Genomic DNA, 19,885 nt, shown 5'->3' with positions numbered 1-19,885 from the left:
CAAAGATACATTGACAGGGGAGATCACCGTGAGGGCTGCCTGTCACCGGTCCATGAGGAAGAGTGTAAAGCCGCACAGCATGAGTAGGGAAAGGTTATAGATAGCTACTAGGGACCTTGTTAAACATCTCCTGTGAGACACTGTCATCATGGTCAAAATGTGTTGGAGACAGTGTCAACGTTTAATCTTATCAATAGATAGATATTAATGATGGGTCCCAATCATAATTTAGAATTGCCCACTTAACAGGTTATTTGGTAAAGATCTGTTGATGCAGTGCTTTGTAATTGTGTTACTGAGACAGTGTATTCATGTATAGTTTAATAAGCCCCTAGTTAAGAAGACTAGACACTAATATGTTTGTTATTTATGGGCCGCATCATTCTTGTTTCTCACTTCAGTCTTTCATCACACGTATCTTCACAGATGGTGTTAAAGCACTCCGTACCAGTGATAGTGGTTCAAAGCCACTGCTCCTGTGTTGCAGGAAGTGCTATGTGTTGTGTGTCGAGCTGCTTTGCTTTATCTTGGCCAGGTCGCAGTTGTATATGAGCACTTGTTCTCAACTAGCCTACCTGGTTAAATAAAGGTGAGGAGAAAAAAAAAGTGCAATCATCTGGTGGCCCTTCTTTACCAGACAGCGCACTACTCTCAACTAAACATTCCTGCTGCACCACCAGTTCACAGCTGCACAGACACAGAACAGCGTTGGCACAAGCCAAGAACACATGTGAGTCTATCAATATCCATAAAAAAATGCACCTGAAAAGTTTTTCAGCCTATGTAACAGTAAATCCTTGTTAATTAGGGTGTGAAACCAGGTCCGGTTGATGGGATAGAGTTCCGTAAACCTACTAACTCGTGTGCTGATGGAATAAGGTAAGTTGGAGGTTCCTAGAATGGAAACATTTTAGAAAACATTTTCTTGTGTGGATCCAGATGATAAGCCTAAACAGTTGCGTCTTTACGTTGTAATGACAAATGTTTGGGACAAAGACTGGGGGGGGGAATATATCATCTATAAATCTGAATATTTTCATCCATTTTATTTGAACTGCTGTTTCTGGAGAAGTTACTTTAGTCTTTGTCATAGTAATCTCTCCAACCTGATGTTAAGGTTTTAAAATGTTTTGCAGAAGTTCTCTCTACAAAGCACTCAATGGATACATGCCTGACATGGACCTTCTCCGCATCTCAGAAACGTATGCCAACTTTTCTCCACTTACTGCCCCTCTTGTCAGCTGACGTGCCCCTGGTTGAGTCCGCCTTTGGGCCAGTGCAAGCTGACAGTGTGCTGTCCTATCAACTTCCACAGCCAAAGACCCGTGAAATTGTGAAGATTGCCGATGCACCTTCTCCACCAATACTTCCATTAGATGGCTACAGGCTTCAGTCTTCCCAGTGTGCTTACGTCCTTAGCCATCAAGAGCAATTCCACGTCAAGGCATTAGAGACAACCTACGCGATGTCACACAAAGTTGAGGTTGCTACAAGGGAGCAGAGCAGCAGCCCGGAATGGCATCAGCTAAAGAAAATGAGGATAACATCCTCTCGTTTCCGAGAGGTTTGTCATGTCAGGGGGAGAGACCTCAGCTGACCACCTAGCTGAGCGGGTGTTCAAGGGATCTGGTATGCAGACCATGGAGATGAAGAGGGGGCTAGCCATGGCTACAGTGGCTGTACAGGACTACTGCACACTGAAGAATGTTAACTTCTTTCCGTGTGGCTTTGTAGTGCACCCAGATGCTCCGTGGTTAGGATCCTCTCCAGATGGCATCATATTTGATCCCAGTGTGAGACCACACTTTGGACTCTTAGAGGTCAAGTGCCCAAATGTACCAAGTTATGTTGACTGGCCTTACCTGAAGATACAGAATGGAGAGCTGAAGTTGAAAAGATGTCATGCTTACTACTGGCAGGTGCAAGGTCAAGTTCTTCTCACAGGTTGTAGCTGGTGTGACTTTGTCATCTGTACACAGGAGGACATCCTAGTTGAAAGGATATATAAAGATCTACAGGTTTCAAAAACTATAAGAGAGAAGGTTGACCACTTTTATTTTTACCACTACTTGCAGAAGTGTCTATCTCACACCTGAATGGATCCCCTCCATGGGTGCCAAGTTTAGTGATTTCGTGAAAAATAAGTATTTGTCACGATTGTCCAAGGGAGAGAGAGAGGACCAAGGCGCAGCGTGTAAAAAATACATCTTCTCTTTATTTAGGAGATGAACGAACGAAGCAAAACAACAAATAGACGACCGTGAAGCTATAACCGAACAAAATGCAAACATGCAACCTAGACACAGACACAGACCTAGACAATGACCCAACAAAAACATGATGCCTATGGCTGCCTAAAATATGGCTCCCAATCAGAGACAAATGAACGACATCTGTCTCTGATTGAGAACCACTCAGGCAACATAGACATACCTAGAAACATTCACTCAACCATAGACATACCTAGAAACATTCACACAACACAAACCCATACACTAAACCCAACACCCCCTTTTCCATATAACCACCCGAAACGAGACAAAACACAAACATTCCCCATGTCACACCCTGACCTAACTAAAATAATAAAGAAAACAAAGATAACTAAGGCCAGGGTGTGACATAACCCCCCCCTTAAGGTGCGAACTCCGGGCGCACCAGCATAAAGTCTAGGGGAGGTCTGGGTGGGCGTCCGTCCGTCCACGGCGGCGGCTCCGGCACAGGTCGTGGTCCCCACCCCACCATAGTCACTACCCGCTTACGTAGCCTCCTCCAAATGACCACCCTCCAACTTAACCCCACTGGATTAAGGGGCAGCACCGGACTAAAGGGCAGCACCGGACTAAGGGGCAGCACTGGACTAAGGGGCAGCACCGGACTAAGGGGCAGCACCGGACTAAGGGGCAGCACCGGACTAAGGTGCAGCACCGGACTAAGGGGCAGCCCCGGGACAAGGTAGCTCAAGACAAAGAGGTAGCTCAGGACAGAGGGATAGCTCAGGACAGAGGGATAGCTCAGGATAGAGAGGTAGCTCAGGATAGAGAGGTAGCTCAGGATAGAGGGGCAACTCCGGACTGAAGGGCAGCTCCGGACAGAGAGACAGCTCTGGACTTTGGGGCAGTTCTGGATAAATGGCAGCTCTAAGCTAAGGGACAGCTCCGGGACAAGGTAGCTCAGGACAGAGAGGTAGCTCAGGATAGAGAGGTAGCTCAGGATAGAGGGGCAACTCCGGACTGAAGGGCAGCTCCGGACAGAGAGACAGCTCTGGACTGAGGGGCAGTTCTGGATGGCGAACGGCTCTGGACGCTCATGGCTGGCTGACGGCTCTGGACGCTCATGGCTGGCTGACGGCTCTGGACGCTCATGGCTGGCTGACGGCTCTGGACGCTCATGGCTGGCTGACGGCTCTGGACGCTCATGGCTGGCTGACGGCTCTGGACGCTCATGGCTGGCTGACGGCTCTGGACGCTCATGGCTGGCTGACGGTTCTGGACGCTCATGGCTCACTGGCGGTTCTGGCAGATCCTGTCTGGTTGGCGGCTCTGGCAGGTCCTGTCTGGTTGGCGGCTCTGGCAGACCCGGTCTGGCGGAAGGCTCTGGCGGATCCGGTCTGGCGGAAGGCTCTGGCGGATCCGGTCTGGCGGAAGGCTCTAACGGCTCCTGTTTGGCGGACGACTCTGCAGGCTGATGGCAGACGGGCGGCTTTGCAGGCTCATGGCAGACGGGCGGCTTTGCAGGCTCATGGCAGACGGGCGGCTTTGCAGGCTCATGGCAGACGGGCGGCTTTGCAGGCTCATGGCAGACGGGCGGCTTTGCAGGCTCATGGCAGACGGGCGGCTTTGCAGGCTCATGGCAGACGGGCGGCTTTGCAGGCTCATGGCAGACGGACAGTTCAGACGGCGTAGGGCAGACGGGCAGTTCAGGCGGCACTGGGCAGACGGGCAGTTCAGACGGCACTGGGCAGACGGATGACTCAGACGGCACTGGGCAGACGGATGACTCAGACGGCACTGGGCAGACGGGCAGCTCTGACGGCGCTTGGCAGACGGGCAGCTCTGACGGCGCTTGGCAGACGGGCAGCTCTGACGGCGCTTGGCAGACGGGCAGCTCTGACGGCGCTTGGCAGCTCTGACGGCGCTTGGCAGACGGGCAGCTCTGACGGCGCTTGGCAGACGGCCAGCTCTGACGGTGCTTGGCAGACGGGCAGCTCTGACGGTGCTTGGCAGACGGGCAGCTCTGACGGTGCTTGGCAGACGGGCCGCTCTGACGGTGCTTGGCAGACGGGCCGCTCTGACGGTGCTTGGCAGACGGGCAGCTCTGACGGTGCTTGGCAGACGGGCAGCTCGGGACAGACGGGCAGCTCGGGACAGACGGGCAGCTCGGGACAGACGGGCAGCTCGGGGCAGACTGGCAGCTCTGACGGCTCGGGGCAGACTGGCAGCTCTGACGGCTCGGGGCAGACTGGCAGCTCTGACGGCTCGGGGCAGACTGGCAGCTCTGACGGCTCGGGGCAGACTGGCAGCTCTGACGGCTCGGGGCAGACTGGCACCTCTGACGGCTCGGGGCAGACTGGCAGCTCTGGCGCCGCTGGGCAGACGGCAGACTCTGGCCGGCTGAGACGCACTATAGGCCTGGTGCGTGGTGCCGGAACTGGTGGTACCGGGCTGGATACACGCATCTCAAGGCTAGTGCGGGGAGAAGGAACAGGGCATACTGGACCCTGGATAAGCACATTAGGCCTAGTGCGTGGTGCCGGCACTGGTGGTACCGGGCTGGATACACGCATCTCAAGGCTAGTGCGGGGAGAAGGAACAGGGCATACTGGACCCTGGAGACGCACCTTAGACCTAGTGCGTGGTGCTGGAACTGGTGGTACCGGGCTGGGGACACGCATCTCAGGGCTAGTGCGGGGAGCAGCAACAGGACACACTGGGCTCTCAAAGCGCACTATAGGCCTAGTGCGTGGTACCGGCACAGGTGGTACCGGGCTGAGGGCACGCACCTCAGGGCGAGTGCGGGGAGAAGCAACAGTGCGTACAGGGCTCTGGAGACGCACATTAGGCCTAGTGCGTGGTGCCAGCACTGGTGGTACCGGGCTGGAGACACGCACCATAGGGCGAGTACGTGGAGGAAGAACAGGGCTCTGGAGACACACTGGAAGCCTGGTGTGTGATGCCGGAATTGGTGGTACCGGGCTGGAGCGGGAAGGTGCTACAGGAGGAGCAGGACTAGGAAGGCACACAGGAGACCTAGTTTGTGGAACTGTCATTCCCAGACGGTTAGCACGCAACTCAGGACGAGCATGGAGAACTGACTCAGGTAACATCACATCCCGCACACGCTCTGTCGGGTGGATGTCGTGCCTCACGCACCAACACAGCAGCTCCCTCATTTCACTCTCCTCCAAACTCCTCAATAAATCCTTAACAGTCTCTGTATCATTCCCGCTGCTCACCTCCAATATCCGCACAACTGGCTCTGGTTCCCTCCTTTCACGCTGCTTGGTCCTGAATGGTTGGGTCATTCTGTCACGATTGTCCAAGGGAGAGAGAGAGGACCAAGGCGCAGCGTGTAAAAAATACATCTTCTCTTTATTTAGGAGATGAACGAACGAAGCAAAACAACAAATAGACGACCGTGAAGCTATAACCGAACAAAATGCAAACATGCAACCTAGACACAGACACAGACCTAGACAATGACCCAACAAAAACATGATGCCTATGGCTGCCTAAAATATGGCTCCCAATCAGAGACAAATGAACGACATCTGTCTCTGATTGAGAACCACTCAGGCAACCATAGACATACCTAGAAACATTCACTCAACCATAGACATACCTAGAAACATTCACACAACACAAACCCATACACTAAACCCAACACCCCCTTTTCCATATAACCACCCGAAACGAGACAAAACACAAACATTCCCCATGTCACACCCTGACCTAACTAAAATAATAAAGAAAACAAAGATAACTAAGGCCAGGGTGTGACAGTATTGATGTTCGTGAAGAAATCTACAGTAGAATAGATTTGTTTAAAAAAATGTATTTCAGCAAATGTTCAACAGTTCAGTTAATCAATTACACATCTCTAACATTGTATTCAATCTTGCATTCTGGCTATTCTGTGTTTACTTGATTTCTTTCCCCCACCCGTTACTCATTGCCTAATTAAAGCCAATACAAGCTCCACACAAACTGATATTCACTACAACACAAATGATTGATGCATGTCGTAGATAAACACTATTATTTTTCTGCTAGCAAATAAACATATGTACATTTACACTGGCTTGGCCCATGCTCTGACCAAAGGTCCGTTTTGATCGTTGACCAACAGGCACGCCACAGCAAATAATTGGTTGATGCTGCCTGATATGGTCAGGGGGGTGACTGTGTCAAACAGCTTGTGCTCCTTTACTCTGCGGATCATTCTTTCAACATGCACTCTCAGCCTGGCAATGGATTGGGTCTCCCTAACCTCATGCGCTGGCATCTGTGTGCGTCTTGACAGAAAGGCTGGCCGGTAGACCTTGCACGGAATAATGTAATCTACGAGAAAGCCTTTATCCACCATAATGGCCATGTCAGAGGTGAGTAAGGAAATAATTCCAGACTGCTTGAAGATCTCCTTGTCACTCACAGACCCAGCATACAACGATGACACAAAAGTGACAGCTCCATGTGGTGACATTCCCAACATGCCCTTAAAGGTACAGTGTGACTTGTAGGAAGAAAACACCTCTCTGCAGTAATAGTGAAGATGGTGTCTGGCAGCGGAGTTCAGTGCAGTCGATCACTACCTGGGTGTCTGGATAGTCCTTGAACTCAGGTGGCAGGTGGGCTTTGATGGTTTCCTTGGGGATCCATATCCGTGCTGATCCAAGCAGACAGTAGAGGAAGTTGGCCCAAGAGATGATAATCCGGCTCGCTGTCGATTGGTGGATGCTGAACCGATTTGACAAATCCTTCTGCTTCAGACCCAGTGACAGGTGAGTCATAAACAGAGAGGGAGAGGAGGTCTAAGAGAGAGGGAAGAAGAGGGTGAGCTTGAGTCGGATGAAAATGGTGGAAAAAAGGGAGATGGTTTGTTAAAAGTAGAATGTAAGAAAGTGTAAGCACTTTCTTACAAGGCCATCATTGTTAATAAGAATTTGTTCTTAACTGACTTACTTGCCTAGTTAAATAAAGGTTAAGTAAAAAAAAAAATTAAACAGTACAGAAGGATAGGACAAAAAGTGATGTAAGTTTTAGTAAGATTGGATTTTTAGCAATTATAGCAATGCTTATCAACTGTACTGCAGGGATGGAACGGAAGTTGCAAAAAATGTAGGTTGTGGTGGCAGCTGCAGAGGTAATTAGGTCTGCGAGACTTGACATCATAAATTGTAATTATTCGATTTATTGCCTACCTCATGCCTTTTGCACACATTGTATATAGATTCTCTTTTTTTCTACCATGTTATTGACTTGTTTATTGTTTACTCCATGTGTAACTCTGTGTTGTCTGTTCACACTGCTATGCTTTATCTTGGCCAGGTCGCAGTTGCAAATGAGAACTTGTTCTCAACTAGCCTACCTGGTTAAATAAAGGTGAAATAAAAAAAATACAAAAATCAGAAGAGTTACAGGGTGTGTTAAGTGGTGATGTCCCATCCTTTCAGGATGACGGCATGAGGTAGGAATTAATACATTTAATTAGTGGAGTAGGGTGGTGTTAATTTTATTTTATATAATTATGAAATTAGTGAGTGTAGTGTTAGATGGTAGGGTATTTATTTAGCAGATTTTTTATTTTTCAGGAAAAGTATAAGGGAGTTGTACTCCAGTCTAGTAGGTGGCGGTAATGCAACAAATTGGATGCCAACCACCGTTAAACCCCATAGAAGAAGCAGCAGCCAGTGTTGCCAATTTAGCGACTCTGTCGCTATATTTAGCGAGTATTCAGACCCCTGTTGCGACAAATTATTCAAAAATGCGACTAGCGACGAATCTAGCGACTTTTTCTGGTGTTATTTGAGACTTTTGTTGACTCTGACGTGAAGCGGGTGCTGCCGTGGGCCCCATCCCCGTCCAAAAGCACTCACAGGTGGCCCAGTCCTCACGCAGCAGTCCCTCCCAGCTGCAGTCAGAGCAGAAGATGTTCACCCCTCCGCGTCCAGACTGCAAATGAATCGCGCATGCGGGAAGCCACCGCTGGCTGATCCCGCCCTGGCTTACATTTTATTTTATTTTTTTACCTGAATTAGAGCTAGAGTAGTTACCATCATTTTCTCACATTGCCATTGACAGTTTTTTCTATTGTCTCTTTTTGGTCCATTTAGATTGTTAATGTAGATTGTATACAAAAACAAAAAAAAATGTTATGGTTAAAAATGTTCATGTTTTACTGTGACTTGTTGTAGGCTCCTAAGTGGACCATAAGGTTAAAAACCAAACCAAATTTAGAAAACGAAACAAAAAAAAATGTTATAAAAAAATAAGTAACTCCGCCAGAGTGTCTCTTTTGGGTCAATTTTTCCGGTCCCGAGCCAGGATAAAGGAGGGTTGGAATTGTGACATAAAAAAAACAAGAATCGACAGAAGAAAGTTCATTTGTAGTTCTAAACATATATTTATTTATTTTTTACTCACTTTTTGTCTCTCCCAAGATGTTATTCCTCTCTCCTACAGCATCCATCACAATTACATATACATGGCAAATTATGCAATTTAGCGATATCTAGCGACTTTTAGGACAGCCAATAGCTACTTTCCTTACTGAGGAGTTGGCAAAACTGGCAGCAGCAGCCGCCGCCGTCCAGTGGCCGGCAGTGTGAGAAGATGGAGCGAGATGGATTTTGGCCGACATTCTGCAAATTATCTCATCGATTTAACATTTTAATCTCCATACAGTTTTCAGTTTCCAAAACTATAATCTGTATCAGAGTGGACTGCGTTTTGTAGACTTTACCCTCAGCCAAAGTAAATATTTTTTTTTAAAGTGCGTTATTTAGGAGTGCAAGTGGAAACGACAGGCTCTGCACTATCTTGGATAAACAAAATATTTGTATAGGCTGTGGTTGCACCAGAAATACTATAAGAAGTTGCATTTACTCTTTTACCATCAGTAGCTAGGTTTCCTTCGAATTGGTGACAGATTGTTCAAAAATGATGCGATTGTTCAAAAATCCACATAAAAACAATATGCACGTTTTCTCAGAAGAGATGTTTCCATGAAATTGACTTGATGCAGATTAAAAACTGTGCGTGATGACATAGTGCACATAAAAACACTTTTCCGGTTAAATTCCCGAGTACCGAACAAACAATACAAGTGAAATGGGTTTCCATAGCATTTTCAACTCTACTGGTTTTCTCATAAAAAATGTTGCGTTATATATTAAGTGTGCCCACTCGGGTATTGGCACGTGGGCTCTTGCCAACAGCTCACAGATAAATGCGGGTAAACCAGACTACATGAAATTATTATGGACAAAAGAGCTAGATAAAAAAACATTTGTCCAACGACAGCAAAGCATCGATGATCATATCCCCAGAAGGCCCTCAATATTTATTGGAAAGGAGCATAATTTGAGTTCATCACCTTGTACTTTCACCACCCTGTGAAGTTCATCCTTTATTTAACCTGAAGCCTAATAAACTGTATGCTTTTCCAAGTGTGCAACTGCAGCCTGCAATTCGGGGTGTTCCTGCATGTGGACATTCCTGCATCTGCAGGAAGGCCCCCCCTCAAGCATCCCATTGGTTCCTGCATGAACACCCCTCAGTCGAAATGAGCAGTTCATAGACTTTCCGAGAGGGTCCGTGTTATTCGGGATCCTTGGGATGTCCCTATCCCTATCAATTATACATGTAAATTGATTAAATTTAGTGTTAGTTTAGGGTTCAGGGTAAGGGCGTCCCAAGGAATCCGGATGCAGTGAGAGCTAGGCGGCAACACAGACATTCATTTAAAAAAAGATTTTTTTTACAAGTGGCGGAAGCAATTTTCGCGTGTCTGCCCCAGATAGTTTCCTTAGAGACGATGAAAATAATTACCTAGATGTCCTTGATTCAATTGAGGAGTAAGTAGGCTATATTTAAGTTGTGATATTGTTAGGAAATATTTAGGCCTACCGTGTTAAGGCACATTTGGTTTATTAGAAAATTATTTGTGTTGTTAATAACGAGTTAACATATTGTCGAAAGCACGTAGACAATGTTATTTACTGTGTCGATAGCGGAATAAACTAGTGTGTACAATAACGTAACATGATGTGCTAGTATTATTTAATGGATTAATTAAATTGTAAATCAAAATATACACACGTGCTGCTATAGGATACATACATATTTCACATTGTAATACACTATCCCTACATGCCATTATTGTGTGCTGGAGCTATTGGCTTATTTTTCCACTGTCACTAGGCCTACACATTCACACTCGAACTGAATTGAATGGGGGATGTGTAACGGATGTGAAATGGTTAGCTAGTTAGCGGTGGTGCGCGCTAATAGCGTTTCAATCGGTTACGTCACTCGCTTTGAGACCTTGAAGTAGTGGTTCCCCTTGCTCTGCACCAGCCGCTGCTTTTGTGGAGCGATGGGTAACGACGCTTCGTGGGTGACAGTTGTTGATGTGTGCAGAGGGTCCCTGGTTCGCGCCCGAGTCGGGGCGAGGGGATGCCATAAAGTTAAACTGTTACATTGATGCTGTTGACCGGGATCACTGGTTGCTGCGGAAAAGGAGGAGGTCGAAAGGGGAGTGAGTGTAACGGATGTGAAATGGCTAGCTAGTTAGCGGTGGTGTGCGCTAATAGCGTTTCAATCGGTTACGTCACTCGCTTTGAGACCTTGAAGTAGTGGTTCCCCTTGCTCTGCAAGGGCCGCGGCTTTTGTGGAGCGATGGGTAACGACGCTTCGTGGGTGACTGTTGTTGATGTGTGCAGAGGGTCCCTGGTTCGCGAGGGGACGGATGTAAAGTTAAACTGTTACAGATGCATAACTACTTTTCAGTAAAGAAGGGAAACGAGGTACAACATGCAACTTCGATTGAAGACCTAAAATCATGCCTGACAAAATCACAATGGTATCCTAATATAGTGCGGATACAGTAGTAGTAGCCTATTCTACAACAGTGTACCTGTATGTGCCAGTATTATATATCTAATTGATAAATTAAATTATAAATGTGGATGGGTAAGCTACTTGATTCAATGATTACAGTATTGTACAAGGTAGATACGAGAGTAGTCTATAGTCTACAATAATAATGTAATTGAATGTGCTATAGTATCATTTATATCGTTGATGAATACAATTGTAAATGGGGATGGGTAGGCTACATAATTCAGTGAATGCTGAATGTATTGCAATCTCTGGGAGTATGTTAATGACGGCTTTTCAGTTGTTGAACTATGGCAATGTCGAACTAATTTCTAAATCTCTTACTTTTAGTCAAGATGTGATGAGCCAGAGCAACCAATCAGCTTCACTGCAGCTGCTCAACCCACCACAAGTAACCACATCCTATTCTCCTGTTCAATTACTTTACCACGACACTGAAAATGACTGTACATATACTCCTGTGTCCATCTCAGTGCAACATGATCCATCCAAGGCCTCAGTTGGATGCCAAAAATGTGAGAAATGTAAGCAAGATGCTATAGTGTAGTTTGTGTATGTGTGTGTGTGTATGGATGGAGTTCTAAGTAAAGACATGGGAAGATGGCAAAGGAGATAGTGATGAGAGTGAGAGCATACAGTATGAAAATAAAAGACTCATTGGGATCTAAAATGAGTGTTAGGTGCCTCTTGTGTCTCCTTTTTGTCCGTTTGAGGATACTACAGCCACCCCTGGTGGAGGTTCTTGGAACAGTGTGATTTAAGTCTGAGCAGAGGTTGACGAAAAACTTTGAAGGTGGTGGTGCTATGTTGCGTGTTATCTTGAATACCAGGCAGATGTTTGAGTACAGAATGAAATGGTGTAAACTTGGCAGATGTTTGAGTACAGAATGAAATGGTGTAAACTTAACAGGCTAAACTTGTTGAGCACGCTGTTTGAGAAAGGGGTTCCAACAGGGTTATTTGGCTGTTAACAAAGGAGAACTCTTTTTGGTTCCATGTAGAAGGCTTTTTGGTTCCATGTAGAACCCTCTGTGGAATGGAGCCCAAAAGGGTTCTACCTAGACACAGAAGGGGTTCTACCTGGAACCAAAAATTGTTCTCCTATGGGGACAGCAGAATAATCCTGTTAGTTTGCAGATAGCACCTTTTTATCTGAGTGTAGGCCTATATTGCAGTGGTGGTTTTCTGTAAAAAATGTAATTAATTGGTGTGGTGAGTTAAGATATATTCAGAAATTCTATGAAACATCCCCACTTTTAGCACACATTTTAAAGCAGGCAGAGCAACCTTCTATGGGCGCTGAGGCATGTGTGATCACTCAACATTGACAGGACCAACAAAAAAGACATGCCCAAATGCAAACAAAAGATAACATGTTTCTAACTTGCACCATTTTCTAGGCCTCCCTGGTATTTGCATTTAATTTATTTATAAAATTACTGCCGCTAGTGGAAGCTGTGACGTCAATGGAGTGCATTAGTGAGATCTTGGACATTTCTTCTTCATTCTTGGAGAATGACTAGTTCTGAAAACTAACGTTTCTCCGTCTCATCAATTTACCCTATAAATTCAGGTATGTAACTTAATGTGCAAAATTGCAATATAACTCAAAATATTGAGGTAACATGGTTAATTACATAGTTCATGAGTTTGATGATGTTTCAAGGAATATGTGAAAAACGAGTTGGTATTTCCCCCATTGTAAGTAATGTAGTTAGGCTAGGTTGCTAATGGTTGACATTTTTTATTTTTTAGAGCTTTTTGAAATTGCCACTGATTTATATATATATGTAAAATGTGAGTTATATATAATGTGAATGTGTAGATGTATGGTGACTCCACGTTTGGATGAACGGACCAACGAGACTGCCATGTGCAAAGACGGGTACCAGGAATGGTGGAAGGACAATCTGAAGATAATTATCTTTGCACACAACACAGCAGTGTCCAGGCCTCCAGAGTACTCACCCTATCGCCTGCTGTATGGAGGGGAGCCGCAGCAGCTTACTAACGTAAACAATGCACGTGTATATGAAATTATTGCATATACTGTAGTATAAAAAATGTGTGATTGACTTCGGGTTTTTCTATTGCTGTTTTCGTATAACGTACTGTAATGACCTGACTAGATCATTACATTTACATTTAAGTCATTTAGCAGACGCTCTTATCCAGAGCGACTTACAAATTGGTGCATTCACCTTATGATATCCAGTGGAACAACCACTTTACAATAGTGCATCTAACTCTTTTAAGGGGGGGGGGGGTTAGAAGGATTACTTTATCCTATCCTAGGTATTCCTTAAAGAGGTGGGGTTTCAGGTGTCTCCGGAAGGTGGTGATTGACTCCGCTGACCTGGCGTCGTGAGGGAGTTTGTTCCACCATTGGGGTGCCAGAGCAGCGAACAGTTTTGACTGGGCTGAGCGGGAACTGTACTTCCTCAGAGGTAGGGAGGCGAGCAGGCCAGAGGTGGATGAACGCAGTGCCCTTGTTTGGGTGTAGGGCCTGATCAGAGCCTGAAGGTACGGAGGTGCCGTTCCCCTCACAGCTCCGTAGGCAAGCACCATGGTCTTGTAGCGGATGCGAGCTTCAACTGGAAGCCAGTGGAGAGAGCGGAGGAGCGGGGTGACGTGAGAGAACTTGGGAAAGTTGAACACCAGACGGGCTGCGGCGTTCTGGATGAGTTGTAGGGGTTTAATGGCACAGGCAGGGAGCCCAGCCAACAGCGAGTTGCAGTAATCCAGACGGGAGATGACAAGTGCCTGGATCATAAATGAACAATTGTCCAGACAGAGGCTTGAGTTTGCGAATTGACGGTTTATTAAACCAACTTTACACAGGCTACTGTTTGGGCCGTAGCACACGCCAAATAGATGACAGATAACCCACAAGCCAATCGTGACCTTCTCTTGTGAAGCCCAGACGTAAGAGAGAGAGAACAAAGGCTAAACCTGGTCTTAACTTCCAATGCTCCATCCCCCTGCCCAACCCCCCTCCACGCCACTCCGCCAACCACCAGGATGCCCGGCATCAGAACATTCCAGGCATTCCCGTGATTGGCAGATAGCAGGTTGATTGACATGTCGGACCGCTACAGTACTTTGAGGTCACTGATACTCCACCTGATGTGGTGGAAGTTGTCGAACCAGATCAGAATGCCTTCGAAGACCACCTTCAGGCACGGACTTAGAAGGATGTGGAAGTTTTTGACCAGGTAAAAATGATTGTCCGCTGTTCATTTATTTTCTGGCCTTCCAAGAGATATGAGATATATATTTGTAAAAATATGAAATATAATTGCATTTATTTCTATCAATCAAGGTGAGACTGAACATGGACAGGGTGCATGAGAAAACGGAGAGCCACCGGAGGAGAATCAAGGGGACCAAGTGCTTCGACATCTGGGAAAATGACTTGGCTTGAAAGGAAGACGAGACCCGGGAAAGCTTGGTGCTCTTTCGCTCCTAGCTGGGGTCACCATCCGTTAAGGTGAATATAAAAATCTCAGATAACTTTTCATTTGCCATCTCGTGGTGGGGCGGCATCGCCATGCTGTCAGCAGTGCCAACACTGGCCCAGGGTTATATTGATGTATACTGTTTACTGATTATGTGGGTATTTTGTTAGCAATGAGCCTTGTGGATGCATTATACATTCAAGTTGTGTGAGGATGATGGTGCTGATCAGTAGTGCTGTGTAGTTACACTCTTCTGATCATTCATTAGTGAAGTCACAGCCATGTTGTTAGCAGCAGATAACCAATTGTAGCCATATTATTTATAGCTTATGTAATTGTAGGTTGTATTAAGCCTATAACCTGCCATTTACTATTGTATTTAATATCCCCCTTTTCAGAACCACACAAACTCTTAGTTAACACAATTGTCAAGCCATACTGTGCTGTTTTTGCTCTGTGAATCAGCATCATTAAACAACCTCAACTGGCTTATCATCTGTGCCCTTACAAGCACCTGGGAGAGAACACATAGTGCTAAGTAAAGTCCTCAACTACATCCAGGTAGGTACTGTTAAGGTGTATGACTCCAGTGGTCATGACATCTGTCTTTTCGGGGACCATCTCTTACCTCCGTTATCAACCCCACTGACATAAAGAAAATTGACGTATTCTTTTCTGTCTGCCATTAACATTATTGCATGTCTAATCAAACATTTAAACAATTCAATAACTGTATTTTTACATGCCTGATAATCCTTTAACCTGTGTGTTTGCTTGTTTACGTGTGTCTCCTACCCTTTTCCCTTTACTCTGCTCCTGTTCTCCAGGACCTAGGGGTTCTGCCCAACACCCAGACATGGATCCACCTGATGTCCTCCATTACCAACCACCCTCCAACTTTTCATTACATCAGCTACTGTTATCGTCATTATCTGCTAAGAAAAAGCAAGACAACTATCATACTGGGCTCATAATGTGAGATACACAGATTAGCTTAAAACACTAGCACTGCAAACACTCAGAACAAAGAGGGGAGCAGCGCCTGGACTGCAGTCTCCCTCTTTGAGTCCACCTTCCAAGACTGACTACCTGTTGAAAACAAGTGACAGGCAGAACCTCCCATCCACACAACACCCACCTCTCTATTCCACACACCAGAATTCAGTATTTCAGTCTATGATTGCCATGTGAGTGTACAAAAAAATCTAAAAGTAAATTGACACACATGTACCGAAAAAAATAATAATTGCCAGATTGTTTTTTATAGCTGTTTCATAGGATGTTCATTATTGTCAATTGTAAGGTATCCCTTGATGGTATTTGTTAGTTCAACATGATTAATTGTTGTATTGTAAGACATACAAAATATATATGTTCAACCACAAGGGTGTACTAATGAGCTTTGATTTTAAAAATCATTATAGAGGACTAATATTATTTCAGTGTAGATAAGGGATGGCCTGTTTAAAATGAAAACATGCCAGCCAGACCAGCCAGTATATGATTCAAATGTATTTGCATATGAATGGAGTGGAAAATAGCTGCCTTTGTGATCTGTAAGGTAAGTAACAATGTGTGGGGGTCATTAAAATTGTATACGTTTTTTACCCCGATGCCTGTTAATACATAAAAAGCAGATGGTCAATAACATGAATTGCAATGGTTAGCCTATGTAAATTAATTGGAATACATTTAGCCTAATTGGTAACAAATAGGACGAGGGGGAAAATCAGGATCCTAGTCAAGCTTTTGGTTGTCAAATCCAGATTTAAAAAAGGTCATGTGTATCAAATCTGTAGGCGATTGTAGGCTAAATCAATAACAAACAGTTGACATGTTCAGGCTTCATGATCTGTGATCAAAGGATATGTGTAAAACCACAACTGCACTGATATTAATAGCCTGATTCAATGGGATTCTCCAGAATAATAAATGTTTATCTGTTAAACTGTTTGGGCTATGCATATAGCAATACTGATTCTAACTTTTTGTTATTTTGCGGTAGGCATAGCATTTAATAAATCAACCACATTTTCTTGTGATGTTGAGGCTGAGCAAGACCTTCGATAGGCTAGTAGACTGCGGAAATAATCGTGGAATTAGTCATTGTTATAGCCTAGATCACTTAATATAATCTGGACTGATGCTTTTCCCATGGCTAAGCAAACAAGTGGTAGCATATGCATTTTGCCCATCTCGATAACAAGGGTTAGGCCTATATCCTCAAATTTGATTTTGTATTTATTTTGTATTTAACCTTTAACTAAGAAAGTCAGTTAAGAACTAATTCTTATTTACAATGACGGCCTACCAAAAGGCCTCCTGCGGGGACGGGGGCCTGGGATTAAAAAATATATAAATATATGACAAAACACATCACAACAAGAGACAACACAACACTACATAAAGAGAGACATAAGACAACAGGATAGCAAGGCAGCAACACATGACAACACAGCATTGTAGTAATACAACATAATAACAACACGGTAGCAGCACAAAACATGGTACAAACGTTATTGGGCACAGTCAACAGCACAAAGGTCAAGAAGGTCGAGACAACAATACATCACACAAAGCAGCCACAACTGTCAGTAAGAGTGTCCATGATTGAGTCTTTGAATGAAGAGATTGGGATAAAACTGTCCAGTTTGAGTGTTTCTTGCAGTTCGTTCCAGTCGTTAGCTGCAGCGAACTGAAAAGAGGAGCGACCCAGGGATGTGTGTGCTTTGGGGACCTTTAACAGAATGTGACTGGCAGAATGGGTGTTGTATGTGGAGGATGAGAGCTGCAGTAGAAATCTCAGATAGGGGGGAGTGAGGCCTAAGAGGGTTTTATAAATAAGCATCAACCAGTGGGTCTTGCGACAGGTACACAAAGATGACCAGTTTATAGAGGAGTATAGAGTGCAGTGATGTGTCCTATACGGAGCATTTGTGGCAAATCTGATTGCCGAATGGTAAAGAACATCTAGCCACTCGAGAGCACCCTTACCTGCTGATCTATAAATTATGTCTCTGTAATCTAGCATGGGTAGGATGGTCATCTGACTCAGGGTTAGTTTGGCAGCTGGGGTGAAAGAGGAGCGATTACGATAGAGGAAACCAAGTCTAGATTTAACCTTAGCCTGCAGCTTTGATATGTGCTGAGAGAAGTACAGTGCACCATCTAGCCATGCTCCCAAGTACTTGTATGAGGTGACTACCTCAGCCTCTAAACCTTCAGAGGTAGCAATCACACCTGTGGGGAGAGGAGCATTCTTCTTACCAAACCACATGACCTTTGTTTTGGAGATGTTCAGAACAAGGTTAAGGGCAGAGAAAGCTTGTTGGACACTAAGAAAGCTTTGTTGTCGAGCATTTAACACAAAATCCGGGGAGGGCCCAGCTGAGTACAAGACTGTATCATCTGCATATAAATGGATGAGAGAGCTTCCTTTTGCCTGAGCTATGTTTTTGATGTAAATTGAGAAAAGCGTGGGGCCTAGGATTGAGCCTTGGGGTACTCCCTTGGTGACAGGCAGTGGCTGAGACAGCAGATTTTCTGATTTTATAAATTCTGTACTCTTTGAGAAAAGTAGTTAGCAAACCAGGCCAAAGACCCCTCAGGGACACCAATACTCCTTAGCCTGCCCACAAGAATGGAATGGTCTACCGTATCAAAAGCTTTGGCCAAGTCAATAAAAATAGCAGCACAATATTGCTTAGAATCAAGGGCAATGGTGACATCATTGAAGACCTTTAAGGTTGCAGTGACACATCCATAACCTGAGTGGAAACCAGATTGCATACCCGAGAGAATACTATAGACATCAAGAAAGCCAGTCAGTTGATTATTGAGAAGTTTTTCCAACATTTTTGATAAACAGGGCAAAATAGAAATAGGCCTATAACAGTTAGGATCAGCTTGATCTCCCCCTTTAAATAAAGGACGAACTGTGGCTGCCTTCCAAGCAATGGGAACCTCCCAAGAAAGGAGAGACGGGTTAAAAAGGTTGGAGATAGGCTTGGTGATGATAGGGGCAGCAACCTTAAAGAAGAAAGGGTCTAAACCATCTGGGTCATTATTTTGGGGGACCGTTTTAACCGTTTTCCAGAACTTCTTGGGGTTAGACCCACAGAGAGAGAACTGCTCCTTAAAGTAACTAACTTTGGCCTTGTGGATAGCCTTAGTGCACTTATTTCTCATTTGCATGAATGACAGCCAGTCAGCTTGAGTAAGCGTGTGCCAAGCCTTTCGCCAAATGCAATTCTTGAGGTGGAGTAACTCTGCAAGATCACGGTCGAACCAGGGGCTGAACCTATTTTTAATTCTCATTTTCTTTATGGGGGCGTTTGTTAACAATACCACTGAAAATATCAAAACTAAAGTTTTTTAGCAAGCGTCTATGACAAATCAGTACAGGTCGTTTCACTGGGAAGCCATTACGAGCACAGGCTGTAAAACAGGGATCACTAAGGTCATTACAGAAAACCCCAGACTGATACCTATCAGGATTATTTGTGAGGATAACAAGAAGAGTAGCCTTTTCTGGGTGTTTGGAGTCATACTTTGTGGAATTGGTAATAATTTGAGAAAGATTTAAGGAGTCCCATCGCTTTAGGACTTGGTCAGGTGGTGACCCAGTTTAGGTCACCTAGCAGGACAAATTCAGACTTAGTGTAAGGGGCCAGGAGAGAGTTTAGGGTACAGGCCGGTGCTGATGGAGGACGATAGCACCCAGCAACAGTCAACAAAGAGCTATTTGAAAGCCACTGAAGGTGATCCTTGGTAAAGATTGCCACTCCCCCACCTTTGGAAGATCTGTCTTGATGAAAAAAGTTATAACCAGAAAGGTTAACATCAGTATTCAAAACACTATTTCTTAACCACGTCTCAGTAATGGCCAACACATCTGGATTGGAGCCCACACTTTCAATTGATCCATTTTATGTAATAAGCTTCTAGTGTTAACATGCAGAAAACCCAGGCTTTCACGAGAGCAGAAATCAATGAAGCAGATATCAGAGCACAAGTCAGAATTGGGGCTAGCAACTGTAGATGGGCCAAGATGTACATGCACATTTCCAGATATCATAAACAGTATCACATACTCCCTCAATTCGAACCCTGCTTTTAACCATAAGACATCTCCACAGATATGTATAGCCTAAGGATTGCATGGTGACAGTGATTGTGTCTGTTAATCCGATAAGTGGGGAAAAAGAGGTCAAATCAGAGAAAGATGCCAGTTTCTGAATTGGAATTCTGAGTTGGATGACCGTTCAAAAAGTCAGAGATTTCTGACTTCCAAGTTGTTTTTAATGC

General features: G+C 45.0%; 1 long non-coding RNA gene across 1 annotated transcript; it reads left to right on the top strand.

Annotated features, from left to right (window-relative positions):
* Positions 1–6,410: 6,410 nt before the first annotated feature.
* On the top strand, positions 6,411–11,794 carry LOC139578794 (uncharacterized). Its single transcript, XR_011675619.1, has 2 exons — positions 6,411–7,000; positions 11,451–11,794. It is a non-coding gene; the product is annotated as an uncharacterized lncRNA (long non-coding RNA).
* The last annotated feature ends 8,091 nt before the right edge of the window (positions 11,795–19,885 follow it).

Source organism: Salvelinus alpinus, chromosome 6 (assembly GCF_045679555.1).
Source record: "Salvelinus alpinus chromosome 6, SLU_Salpinus.1, whole genome shotgun sequence".
NCBI classification, from domain to species: domain Eukaryota; kingdom Metazoa; phylum Chordata; class Actinopteri; order Salmoniformes; family Salmonidae; genus Salvelinus; species Salvelinus alpinus.
This window is presented reverse-complemented; position numbering and strand designations above follow the sequence as displayed.